Here is a 14123-nt window from a genome sequence, read left to right as displayed (position 1 = left end):
GACATTCCATTTTTTTTCAGTTTCTCCTATAGATAAGATTTAAAGGAGACAGAATAAAATTAAAGTGTATAGCTGGAAGAGAATCTTAGAGATGATTTACTCTCTCATTTTAGAGATACAGAAAGTGAGCCCCTACAAGCCTCAGTTTCCAGGCTTTGGTTCAAAGATACCTCAAACACAGTAATGTAAAACCAAGCTCATGACCTTCCCTGCAAACATGGTCCATTTCAGTCAATGGTATATGCAAGCCCCAAACCTGTAGGTCTCTGTTGACAGTCTCATCTACTATATCCAATCCATCATAAAGGTCTATTCATTTCACTCCTGCAATAAAGTGTATTTAAATCCATTTACTTTTCTCTTTTCCTACTAAACACCTATCTGGTCCAAATGACCATAATCTACATTCTGGATTCCTGTAATGGTCTCTTTCCTGATTCTACTCCTTTTTTTTTTTATTGGAATATAATTGCTTTCACTCTTGTACCAGTTTTTGAGGTATACCAAGGTCAGTCATCTGTATTTATACACATATCCCCATATTCCCTCCCTCCCTCGACTCCCCCCCACCCTCCCTGTCCTGGTCCTCTAAGGCATCATCCATCATCGAGTTGCCTGATTCTACTCTTGCACCTTTCTAATCCATTCTCCACAGATTAGCACAGTAATTCTTTTAAATGCAAATCTGGTGCCATCAATTCCATTTTTTTACATTGCTGTTAACTTTGAGACCAGAATTGCTAACAAGCCCTCCTAGATCCTGCAGGATCTGGCTTCTTCGTCACATCTAATTCTCTCTTCACCTTACCTAGGGACCTAAAGTTCCTTTTCAAACTACTCTGCTGCTTCAAGGCCTTCCTTTGAAGACTTTCCTCTGCCTGGACCAGCATTCTCTGCTCCCTGTGTCCAACCTATTTATATCTTGGGTCAGATATCACTTTCTCTAGGAAGCATTTTTTAACCTTTCTGATGCAGTCAAGTTTCCCCTGTATTCTAATGTCACATTTGTAATTATATTTTTGATTTGTGTGATTATTTGATTACTTATTATTTTCCTCACCAGATTGTGTTAGGAGGACAGAGGAAATAAATGTTTTGTGCACTATATTATTTCAGTGTTGGGCACAGAATTTGAGATCTAGAAACACTTTTATGAACAATGTCTGAATGAATGATTTGCGTCTTGGACTCAGATCCCTTAACTCGGGGTCCAGTGATTTCTACCACATTTTGCTGCCTTTTCGTCTTTTGTTAAATAAATAGTGCTGTCTTTTAATTGAAAGTGGAAGAAGCATAGGAATTTTAACTTCATAGTGAATTTTTAAAATGGGAGGTGAATAATCACTGAAATGAAATAACAAGGTCAATTGTTCATAATGGAATTGTGTAAATAGAAAAACTAAGCACACACAAGACTCAGTGGTAAAAAATACAGAGGAACATGGGGCAACAGGGCAAAATTAATTATTTTACTATTGTCATGATAAAATAAAAGCAGTGACTATATGTGTATGTTATAAGTGGGCCCAGCATAGAGAATAAGTTAGAAGGACACAGAAGCGGAGAAAAAGCATCTGTCGCATTACCATTGCTAGCATACCTGAGAGAGATGGGCAAAGCAATGGCTTCTTTTTAAGCTCTAAAACATAATATCACTGACTTTTCACTTTTCTCTAGTTAGTCCTTAAAAACTGTAGAAAAACTGATCATATTGATATTTGGTTATGGCATTCTCCCCTGCCCTTACCCCCTGGAAGGATTAGCTTAAAGTAAGGGAAAAGAAGTTCAGTGACCTACTAACCTAGTTAGATTATTAGAGTCAGACTTTAGCCACAAAATGATTCCCTGTGATTCACACTGGGCTCAGAATAAAATTCTAAAACTTCTGGCAAAAGCTTTTTAAAAATCACAATATTTTTTCCCAAACAGTAAGAAGATCTACCTTGAAAGTTATGACTGAGGTGCTTGAAATTCTGCTGTCCCTCTGTGGAAGAAGCAAATAGAAAAGACTGCCAAAAAACACGAAACACCTGGAAAGGATGGGCTTAAGCCATCTCTCAGGAAATGATCCTGCTCTACATCTCGCACCTGGGTGGAGGTATGTGTTCTTACTAACATCCTGAATATGACTGTGTTATTTTAAAACTGACAAATGAAAGACTTGCCTAGACCATATCTGATTATGTTAACTGTTATTAAGGATGATCATTCTAACAAGAAATGGCTGTTGCACAAGTATTCACAGGTATCAATTCAATACTTTTTGGATTCTATGCAAAGGTAAAGTAATGAATATAATTTTAAAAGTACTTGTGTTTGGAAAAAGGAAAAAATGTCTAGAGAGAAAAGAGGAAAGAAAAAGAAAAATATCTGTATCCTTTTTACTTCATACAAAGATCTTTGCTATTTATATATGGTAGGTGAAAAATTTTCCAATAATGACAAATAAAAATCAGTTAATTTCTAATGAAAATGGCTAACTTGGATTTGATCCTGAACACATAGGCACATTGTGTCTGGTTGTTCAACCGCAAGGAAGCAGAATATATTAAATCAGGAATTGTATTTTTAACTTAAAAAAATCAATAATTGAGGATAAAATTTTCCTTTGCTGTTTATTTTATGTTACATGAAAACCCTTCAATAAATAGTTTACTTGTGATATTTGAACAGTGAATATCAGTAGCCTTGTTGAAACTTAAGGCAATAATGCAAGTTATTTGCATTTTGGGGGCTTTAGTTTCTTAATCCATAAAATAAGTGTAATTGTTCATATATATATATGCCTATCTAACCACTTTATATATCAGTATTAAAATATGCAGCAAAATTAAAGTATAAAGGGAAACTAGAGAAGTATGAAGTTAAACACACCCCAAACATATACACATACACAGAAAGCAACTCACTTTCCAGGTCTCCCCACCTTTTTGTTAGAGGAAAAGTTAACACATTTTTGGCTTTCAAAGGCCTATTATAGACATATTACTTTATCGATAACTATGTATGTTAAGTAAAAAGAAACAATAATAAACTTCCCAATGCCATGGCTTAATTTGGTTTGGGTTTCATATGTATCTCAGTGGAATGTTTTTCTACCTACAGAGCCTCTTTCCTAAGGTTCTATGAAGCACAGTTGGGCATCCTCTGTCCCTACTCCCCCAGCACCAATAAAAGTGTTAAAGCCTGTAGCCTGCAGTAGAGAAACCACAACAGATAAAACAGTAAATGTAACTTTTTTTTTTTTTAAATAAATGTTCCTGAACTTTTTTTTTTTTTTTTTTTTTATTGTCTGTGTTGGGTCTTCGTTGCTGCACACAGGCTTTCTCTAGTTGCAGCAAGCGGGGGCTACTCTTTGTTGTGGTGCATGGGCTTCTTACTGAGGTGGCCTTTCTTGTTGCAGAGCACGGGCTCTAGGAGTGTGGGCTTCAGTAGTTGCGGCACATGGGCTCAACAGTTGTGGCTCATGGGCTCTAGAGCGCAGGCTCAATAGTTGTGGCGCACGGGCTTAGTTGCTCCACAGCATGTGGTATCTTCCTGGGGCAGCGCTCAAACCCGTGTGCCCTGCATTGGCAGGCGGATTCTTACCCACTGCGCCACCTAGGAAGTCCAAATGTAACTTTTATAACTGGAAAATTTTTATGGTGTAAGAAGACAGTACTGTTTATATAAGATGAGGATTTGATGATTCTAACTGCTGATTTGCAGTCACTAAATACTAATTTTATGATGTATAAAATAATTGATGAGAATCCTGAGATGCCTTATTCCAATTTCAAATTATAAATGGAGGATTTATATAAGCATCTACCAAGCTGTTATGCAAAGAAGGCAATATTTTGACAAGGTATAAAGCCCATGGGGTTTATCGAAGCAAAACAAATTAGAAGCATTCTCATTTTGCTTAGCTCTCCAAGGCATAAACAGATTAACTGATCTTTCTTTTATTTCTGAGATTTATATCTGATAGCTTGCTCTGAGCAGTATGATTATGAGTAGATAACTAGAAAATTCCTTATTCTTTTTAAATTCATGTTACTAAATCTTAGGGCTGCAGCCATTTGCTAAAATGCTCAAAGTTTTAGCATTTAGCACCATCCTGCTTTGTCTAGATTAAAAATACCTTCATGGAATATATGAATGAATAATTGTCAGAAATTCAATACTAGCTTACATGCTAAATTTCCATCCTTGAAAAAAGATGCCATTTATGTTAAATCTTGAGATCTTTCTTTTAGCCTATTTTTTGGAGTTCACAAGAGGCACAATATCAGACAATAGGTCAGAATTTAGAAAACATGGTTTCTCTGTTAAAGGAACACAGCATAAAGAGAGTATATATGTCTTACTTTATGGAAATTAACCTGTCCAGCATGTGTTATGGATAAAAAGAACAATGGGGTGAAAAGAAGAAATAATTCAATGAGGTTTGGGCCTGTTTATTTAGAATTGTGTCTGAATATCAAAGTGCACATTCCTAGCTTTTTTCTTAAAGTCTCATTCACCCACTCAATTGTCCATTGCCATAGTGGGGTTGTTTTTTTTAGTCATTATTCTCTGATACCTGTAATTGTTATTGGAGGCAGTTCTTCCCAGGACCCTCTACAGATGTCCGTTTAGACTAAGGAAAACAAACTTAGAAACTGAACTGTCTCCTGGTCATCTATTTTTGTGTAGTTGCAGAGAACTCTTTCTGGTACAGAGAAAAATGCTGAGTCTGTTTCTAAAATAATCTGTGAAGATTATCCACCCAATCACATTCATTCTAATAATTTCTTTTCCCAGATTGAGATAACATATTTTTAATACACATGGTGAGAAATATATATCAAAAGCCATACAAATATAAAAACTTTTCTCCCTTAAACTAAGAATGCCTCCTATGGTCCCATGTTTATAAGCAGTCACAGGTGCAAAGATATTCATATTAAAACTTCAGAGCAATATTTTTATTATAAAAAGAAGAGATGTAAATAACTTGTTTCCAAACTGCTGGTACTTATTATCAAAGAGAGATTAAAATTCTATCAATTCAGTCATTAAAAATTGCTATAAATCTCTGTTGATAATTAAAGACAGTGATCACAGGTTGCATGTAAATGGTAGATTACAACAGTTTTTGCACATTTACGTGTGTACTTATGTTTGAGTGGGAACATCTCTGACACCACTTTTATAAAATAATTTATGGTGGTAAAAAAAAAAGAACAATGAGGTGGGTGAATAAACCAATAAAACATCAGCTTATCTGGCCTAAATAAAATTTGTAATGGACGTTTTCCAAGGTGGGGTGTATTTTTCTGTTTTCCCGTCTGCCTGGTCCTCCTGATTTAGTGATGTGTTGTGGACTCCCTCCATTCGCAACCATTCTGATTCATTTCCTGGCTTTTAAAGTTCTTTCCTGGAATAGTGCCTTCTTGGGCTGCCATCTCAGAAGGAGACCTCTCTTCTTTCTTTGGACTTATTCCAAAGTCAACTATATGCAACTCAGGCCTTTTATGTGAAGACTTGACCAACCAAGGCCCAGATCCATTTACTTAGCTCTAACAGATAAAATAACCAGACAGAAACAAAATACCTCCTTTGTTTTTCTTTACTTTGGACTTTTAAACATCAGTTTTTAAATTATTTTATTGACTTGTGGGAAAAACACAATTGATAGTGTTGACTAAGAGGATCTGTAACAATGGGAGAGCATGGTAGGCACATTAATTCAACATCATGAGGCACTTCTGTGTCCAATGCACAGTCTTCAGTCATACATCCTGGGTTTTCTCCCTGTATCTTCCAGTAAATCCTTAATTGATTCAGAGGCTTACTGGATATCTCCATACCTCATTTCTATCCCTTGTAAATTGAGGAAAAAATTATGGTCACTACCATGTTTGGTAAAATAGCTATCTAGATGTTTTGTTCTCATATTTTAGATCTATCAATCTGAAGATTTACTCAAGATTCCTCTAAAACTTTTGAATGTTTTAACAATCCGTTTGTTGTAGAGTATAAGGAGCAAAAATAATTGCAGCTGTCCTATGTATCTCAGTCTTCACTAAAACTAATACATGACTTAAAGCTGCTAATTCCCTAGAAGATCTCGGAGGAAAGAATTAATGATTTTGTTTGCTTCTTGTTTTCAGTTGGAATATAGTGATACAAAAAATATATTCTCAAGTTATGAAAAATATTCATGGCTATTTTTTAGTAGAAAGATTTATTTTAGAATAACTAGTTTAATCTGTGCAATACAATTGCATATACTTATTTTTGTGTTAGTGACTGTAGAAGAGCATACTTGAATCTTATTATATTTTTCCCAACATGTAATGGAAACTTGGAGACATCTATATGGTTATGACTTCATGGTCATGATTTTTGTCCTTATGTAGGTCTTCCAAGCCTACAGAGAAAAATTCTCACTCCAAGACTACTGGTGTTAACCAGTTGCTATTCAGATTTGAGGTCTGGGTGAAAAGACAGAGGAGAGAGAATGAGGATAGCATGTAATCCAGAATGTGTAACATTCTTCACACAAGCAGACTGATACATGGAACTCCTTTGAGCAAAGTTATGCCTCATGAGTCTGTAAGAACACACTGCAGATTTAAAAAATGATTTCAGTTTCATTTCAAGGGTGGAGTGCCCCACAATAAAGATTACAGTAGGCTACTGGCAACATGTGCAGTAGACTGGTTCCCAAGCCTGGCTCGTTGTTGGACTCTCTTAGTGTGGCCCCAGCAATGCTAGAGTCAGAAGTTCTAGGATATATCTTGCGAATTCCATTTTTAAAATCTCTGGTATGGGAGCTATCCTTGTAATGGTCAGAGAGTAGACATGAAATCAGAGAAACCAGTGTCTAAGTTTGCCACGTCTCACTTTTCTTATTATTGAATAGAGGGAAATGATACCTGTTCTGTAAAGTGCTGCAATATGAGAGTAAACCATATGCAAAACAACTGCTAAAAAATTATCTCTCAGAAGATAACCACTATTTTTAAAATTGATAATAAATGTTATAATGCAAGGTGAAGAACTTCACCAGGAGAACAGGATTTGTTAAGTAGGACTAGAGGAGAGTTCAGAAGCTGAGGGTTAAGAAATAATATGTCAATAATAAACAAGGAAAATGCATGAGGAAGTGCATGAGCAATTCAGAGTGACACGGAGATGCCGAAGTGGGAGACTTGAATAGTGAAGGTCAGAACCACAGAGAAAATGGAAACCAAGTTGTCAGATAGTGCTGAAGGATCAGCCTGGGGAAGGAACCAACCCAGTACTCAGGGAGAAAGGCCCCGAACCCTGAATCGAGAACCAACGCAAAGAGCCTGGACAGCAGAGATCAGAACTTTCCACGTGTGAGAATGTGGCATATAGTCCTGCACTAGGTTACTGTTGGTACAGTCTTCCTAGATTTAGGGGATGGGAGCAGGGAGTGGGGAGCATAGAATTATGGATCATGGGTAAGCACAGGCTGTGCTGGACCATAGTGTCTGAGGTGACGGTACAATTCTCTCCATTTGCTTTCCATTCTGTGGATATTAAGAAACTGATCAAAAGACCAAGGCAGTTGAAATTCTTCTCACATTTGGACAGAACATGAAGAAACAGATGTGTCTTTCATGACAATAATATGAAACTATTTTTTTATTAATAGTGTGGAAGATTTTCTGTCAGTGCAAAGATTGAAAAAAATGGGTGGCTTTGAATCTGAGAATGGCAAAGACTTTCCTTGTGAGGAAAATATAAACTGAGACTTAGAAGTAAAAGTAACAGCATCATTTCAGAAGGGAAAGTGGTCAATCAACAGAGTTACTAGTAGATTGGAAGTGGATGCAAAAGATTGAAAATAGAGCAATTAGTGTATTACTGCTACATTTATTTGGGTGTTGCACTTACTGAAATTTTACTACCTAGTCCAGATCATAGGATAATATTAGATTTTAAAAAGCCAATTTTTGTATTATTTTATCCTTTTTAATTTTGGTAAAGAAATTTTTTCCTTCGAGGTTCATAAAATTATTCACATGGTTTTAATCTTACTGTTTAAGTGTTTAAGAATCAGACAGAACTGAAGATTAATTTCTTGTTTGAATGTTGTTTACTCAAAATGTTTAATAATGTTATTTGAATACTTTGGCTGAGGCATAACCATTTAAAAGCCTTCATAGAAAGCGAGAGAATAGCACAGACATATATATACTACCAACTGTAAAATAGATAGTCAGTGGGAAGTTGTTGTATAACAAAGGGAGTCCAACTCGAGGATGGAAGATGCCTTAGAGGACTGGGGCAGGCAGGGTGGGGGGGACTCGAGGGGGGGGCGTCAAGGAAAGGAGGGAATACGGGGATATGTGTATAAAAACAGTTGATTGAACCTGGTGTACCCCCCCAAAAAAAAAAAAAAGATGTTCCTACATTCTACATTAAATATTTATACATAATTAAATAAGTTGGGTTTCAGTGCAGCTGAATAGTTGATATAATGTACAATTTGTACATGTTATTATCAGTTAATAATAATTTCAACTTATAATTTTTTCATATTTTTGAGCCCATAAAATTTTTAGAGTTTGAAATCTGGCAAGCCCAAGATGCAGTGCTTTTAAAGATTTATGAAAAAGCAATTGGCCTAGGAGTAAGGATTATTTTACTTACGTAGGATAACCTCTTAGAAAAAGTACATCTTAGGACTCTCATTACAAAGGAGTAGAGAGAATGTTTGTTGATCCATTAAGTATCTCATTTCTCAAAATAATAGGATTTAGTGATTAGTTTGGGGGGGTTGATATATTTACACTTACGTGGCTTCTTTCCTAAAGTATCATGTAAATTTCTTAAGGCATAGCTTTCCTTTTTAGGCCACATTTTATCCTCAGGATCAGTCTGGCGACTTCTACTTAGTAAGAGTTTATGGATTATTCCCTCAAATCTAACCACCTCCTTTATTTTTTTTCCTTTTGCTAAATATTGTAAGTATAGTTCCTATATTTGGTGCCAGCTGGCAGAAAACGCATTACCAATAGATTGATTGCACAATATTTAAGGATTTACTGTGACTTCCTATGTTCTAACCAACAGGAACTGATTTTAAAAGGTCAGCATGTGGGTCTTTGTATTAACAATAACTTTCTCAAGGTTTATGTCTTTGCATATTATTGAGTTTAATGCCAGCGCCGAACTAATATATAAGTAGGAAAAAACATCTGCCATTTCACAGACTTGCTAATAAAATTCTGTTACAAATTAACTGGTTCCTTTGCTAAGAATTTTCTAGTATGAAGAAAATTTGTCTTAAAAACATAGTAAAATCCAATATGTATAATATTTATGCCAGATCTAATCTCATCTGATTTTCCTTTTCAACTGGCTGTTTAAAATCAAGTGGTGTTGAAAGGCATTGTGCTACATCTAAGCCTGAGATGCCTTAGAGTTTTAACTTGGGTGGAGGTGCGAAAACAAACTAGTTCACAGGAAGTTTATTGTAAAAAGGCCACAGGGACCACAAATTGCATGATGCAGAGCAGATTCAGAAAGTCACCTAAGGCTACAACATTGCCAGCTTCGTACAGTCAAATAAAAAGATACAGTTGATAAAATGGTGGAAGAATGGAATGGGTAAAATGTGCATAAATGTCCTAAATTATTATTAAATAGTGGAATTGACTTTCATTTTGAAATCAAGTTTGTTTGTCACTATTTTTTGAAAGAAAATATTACCTGCTAAATGTCACTCATTTGGAGAAATATAAAAAGTATACCACAGATATTATTCTATATACAAGAGGGATTAAATTAAAAATGTTATTTACTATATGGCATTTGTGAGAAAGAGAACAATGAAATCATTTAGCAGTTTTTGAATTTGTAAAAACATAATGTGACAAAAGAAGCCAACATTCTAGCCAGCTTAAATCATTACAGATTCTTACACCATGTCTATATTCCTAAGAAAGAAACATAAACACATGAAAATTATAGAGGGTGACATATACCATCTTAGTCATAGCTTTCGATATGTTTCCTTAACAAGTTTTGGTTACATCTAAATGCTTTTAAATAAGAACAAAACAACTCATTAGATTTTTGCCTGAGCATGTGCAAGAAAGTATTGACTCCTTAGAGAAAAGAGAAAGGAATGAAATAAAGAGTGCAAAGAGAAGCAAGGAAAAAGACATCTGTGTGGTCTGATAGAATAATGGGATACAGACCTGTAGAGAGATCCCTATGGATTTGAGAAAGTGCTGGAACCCCTGACAAGAGCTTAGTCTGAGTAAAGTAAAAACATTGACAAATACAGAGGCCACAGAGTAGGGTCCCAAAGTATATTTGCTGAACCTAATTGAATAGCTTACAATGTATTTGAATATCTGGTTCATACTTTTTTTTTTTTTTTTTAAAGTACTGTTAAAAAATCTGTAGCTGCTGCTCTCCTTCCCCAAGCTGTTACCATGGAAACCACACTCCACTTTTAAACAAGTGTGAGTGTTTTGGTCCCACGTACTTAGTGGCACTCTTTTGGCCATTTTCAAGATGGTGGCTTTTCTTTTCCAAACATTAAAGCCCAAATCCTGATGTAAGAAGTCCTGTGATGAAAAAACAAGTGCTCATCAACTACCCAGGATCGAAACTTTTAAGTCTTCTGAGCAGAAGGTAAAGAATTTGGAACTAAGAATTAAAGAATTTTGCTAGACCAACAATTTATATTTGCTTATTTGTGTGTGGGTGCTCTGACTGGCTAAAGGAGCATTATCTTTAGCTGCAAGTTGGAATTTTCTAGTAATAGGCTGGAAAGAGTGATGATAGGGAAAGTGGGTCCAATTAGAGCTTTTCTTGGTACTTACTTTTCAGAAGAAACTTAATTTCAGGAAAGCCATTCTCGTTTCTCCACTGTTTAAGACCTCTTAATCAAGGTCTTAAAACCTTTTGTTAAATGGAGGTGAAATAACCTACCTTTCAATATAGCTATGAAGATTAAGTAAAATGATGTTTTAAAACAGACTAGGGTAATAATTGTGATAATAACACTGATAACAACTGTTACAGCTGAATTGTGTCTTCCTCAAAATTCGTATTTTGAAGCCCTAATTTCTAGCACCTTAGAATGTGAATCTGTTTGGAAATAGGGCCTTTAAAGGGTGATTAAGTTAAAATGAGGTCATTAGGGCAGGCCCCAATTCTCTCTGACTGGTGTCTTTATTAGAAGAATAAACTTGGACACAACAGAGGGACGCTAGGCATGCTCCGGCACAGAGGAAAGACCATGTGAGGACAGTGGGAGAAGGTGGCCACCTGCAAGCCAAGGAGAGAGGCCTCAGAAGAAACCAAGCCTGCCGACACCTTAATCTTGAACTTCCAGCTTCCTGAACTGTGAGAAAAAACATTTCTGTTTAAGCCACACAGTCTGTGGTATTTTGTTATTGCAGCCCCAGAAAACCAATATAATAATAGGGACTGAAAACTTGCTATAGTTTTTACAATTAGTACTATTTCTTGGGACAGTTGCTGAATCAATTTAGAGAATGGGTGAGGGTGTGAAGGGAGCACTCCACCTTTGCCTTTAACATCACAATGGACCAACTGTAGTGTAGGCAATTAATTGTGTCTTAGTATTGCAAGAACAGAGAGAAACCTTCTCTTATAGTAACTGACAGGGTCCTTCACAGTTTATCTTTGGTATGTTACTTAGTTCTGGATGGAATCTAATTATCAAATAAAATCTGCATATTTTATTTAAGTTTTATTCACTGTTCTTCCGATGGAAATTTAAATACACAGTAGTGACTCAGATTTTCCTTTTCTTTCAAATTTTCTTTGTTTCAAATTTTGAGTGTGGAGTGAATGGAAATGAAAATCCATTCCATAGGGTGTATTTGTTTACTGTGTTCTTTTAAGGCATCCTTCATATTGGTTCAACTTGGAAGACCTACCACTGTTTGCTCTCTAAGTTTGGCCAGTTTTACTTTCTCAAATTTTAATATAAATTTCTTTATTCTGGTGAATGCGATATGTTTATTCTTTCTTTCTTAGCAAGCAGGAAGAAGTCTGAACCCCAATTCAAAATGCAGATTTAGTCTGAGTCCAGAATTGGGGGAACCACTAAATTAATTGGCAAAAGTATTATACTTTAAGAATGCCATTAAAATTTCTGTTGGTTAAGATTTCTGTATGTGTGTGTATATTATATATGCATATATATTTGTATTATCAATTACATATTAAAGATAACCTATACTGTATGTTTATTATTTATATTATACTGTATAGTTACCTATCCATCTATTATTTCTATCAAATCTATTTTAACTTAGGACGTATATATATATAGATTATGTGATGATTAGAAAATTAATTAAAATGATAATCCTTTCTGAGATTAAACATATCTGTAGTTACAGATACTAACCCCCATGTTGATTTCACTGTTGATCTTTTCCTTTAAAGACCAAGTCTGATTACCATTTGTAAATTATTCTTAAGGCAGTTACTTGACTAATATCTTGGCTCATTTACCTGAGAGAGAGAAAAATTGAGAAGACTCATTCAAAAGCATATTGACTACAAACTGTGGTAATACTTGAGTTCCTAACAAAAATCAACTATGTAAGATTTAGTTATACAAGGTACTAATGCCTTGGGACATCTTAAATTTGCAGTATGTGTACACTAGTTTTTCTGAAACTCAATTGAATAAAGCATACTTTGTAACCTGCTTGTTTTGGTTACTGTTAGTTTCTTCATGACTCTTATAGTTTCTTTTCCCATGGTCAGTTTTTTTATATTTGTTAAAGCACATGTTTAATCTCAAAATGACATCATTTAAACCAAGGAACAGACGTCTTTCATAGACTATAGTAGTACTACTAAAATTGTGATAATTTTGTGTTTTCTTTGCTGTGTATTTTTAAAATAAGCTTTGACAAGCCCTTACTTTTACTTTTTCTCTAACCCTGCATATTTGTTATTTTGAAATCAGATACTGTTGCTTATATTCTTGGGTAAGAGAATAATTTTTATGTGTTAAAGAGCAGATGAAACATTTAAATATTTTTATTTTTGCATTGGAATAACTTGGAAATATAAATCAATATAAACAAATATTTTAAGATTTTCTAGGTGCTTAATGTATAGTAGAATTATAGTCATTTTTGTTGGATGAATAAATGAACAATAATAATTTTAAATATAACAATCATAATTTAGACAAGACCTAAATTTTTAGTTTATCATTTTTTAAAGGATCATACATGAGGCCTACCACTTTTTTTTTTTGACTCAACCTCCAGATTTTATCATAAGAGTGTCCACATTTCTACCACTACAGCCCCCGCCACTCCCATCCCTCGCCAGGACTACTGCAGTAGCCTCTTGACTGCTCTCTCTGGTTCCATCCTTGGCCCCGACAGTCTCTGTAGAGAAGCCTAGTTACTTAGCACAGTGTTGAGATCAGAATAGGTGCTCAATAAATATCAGTTGAATACATAGATGAGGGAGAAATCTCCTGAAGAGTGGAGGCAGATAGGGTTGCCTGGAGAGGTGATGGGGACTCTTGCTGGTCTAGGTACCAGAAGAGGAATCCAAAGTGTGTCCACCAGGAGATGGATACCAGGTCTCCAGCCTGGGATGCACGAACTATGTTCCGTGCCTCTCAGGAGAAGGACAGTTACCCAGGTTTTTTCACAGTGAATTCAGTCACATGGCTCTGGTGAGGAATGTTTGGAGCTGGTGACAGTGGAGGCAGAGGGGCCACCCATGAGCCCATGACATCCTGTATGTGAAGGATGATCATGTGGGCCTACCACTTTTATACACATTTTGACTGGCAGATTCTTTTCTCAATAACTAGCACATTTGTAATATCATGAAGGTAGTAGTTTGAGAGTAAGTTTTGATAACCTGCCAATAGTAGTTGACTTCCACACTGACTCGTACTCACATTCCATGTGAAAACCAATTACCTTCACTGTTACTGAAAATACCTGCCTTTCGAACATAAAAATACCAGATCTCTCATTCTGAGTCTGGCCATTAGCTAATGACAGTGGCTGTGGTGGTCGTAAGCAAGGGTGTGGTTTTTCTTTCTTGACACCATCCTCAAAAGTTTAGGAATTGCTTTAAATTTCTTGTTT

The sequence above is a fragment of the Hippopotamus amphibius genome, chromosome 13, assembly GCF_030028045.1.
Source record: "Hippopotamus amphibius kiboko isolate mHipAmp2 chromosome 13, mHipAmp2.hap2, whole genome shotgun sequence".
NCBI lineage: Eukaryota > Metazoa > Chordata > Mammalia > Artiodactyla > Hippopotamidae > Hippopotamus > Hippopotamus amphibius.
This window is presented reverse-complemented; position numbering follows the sequence as displayed.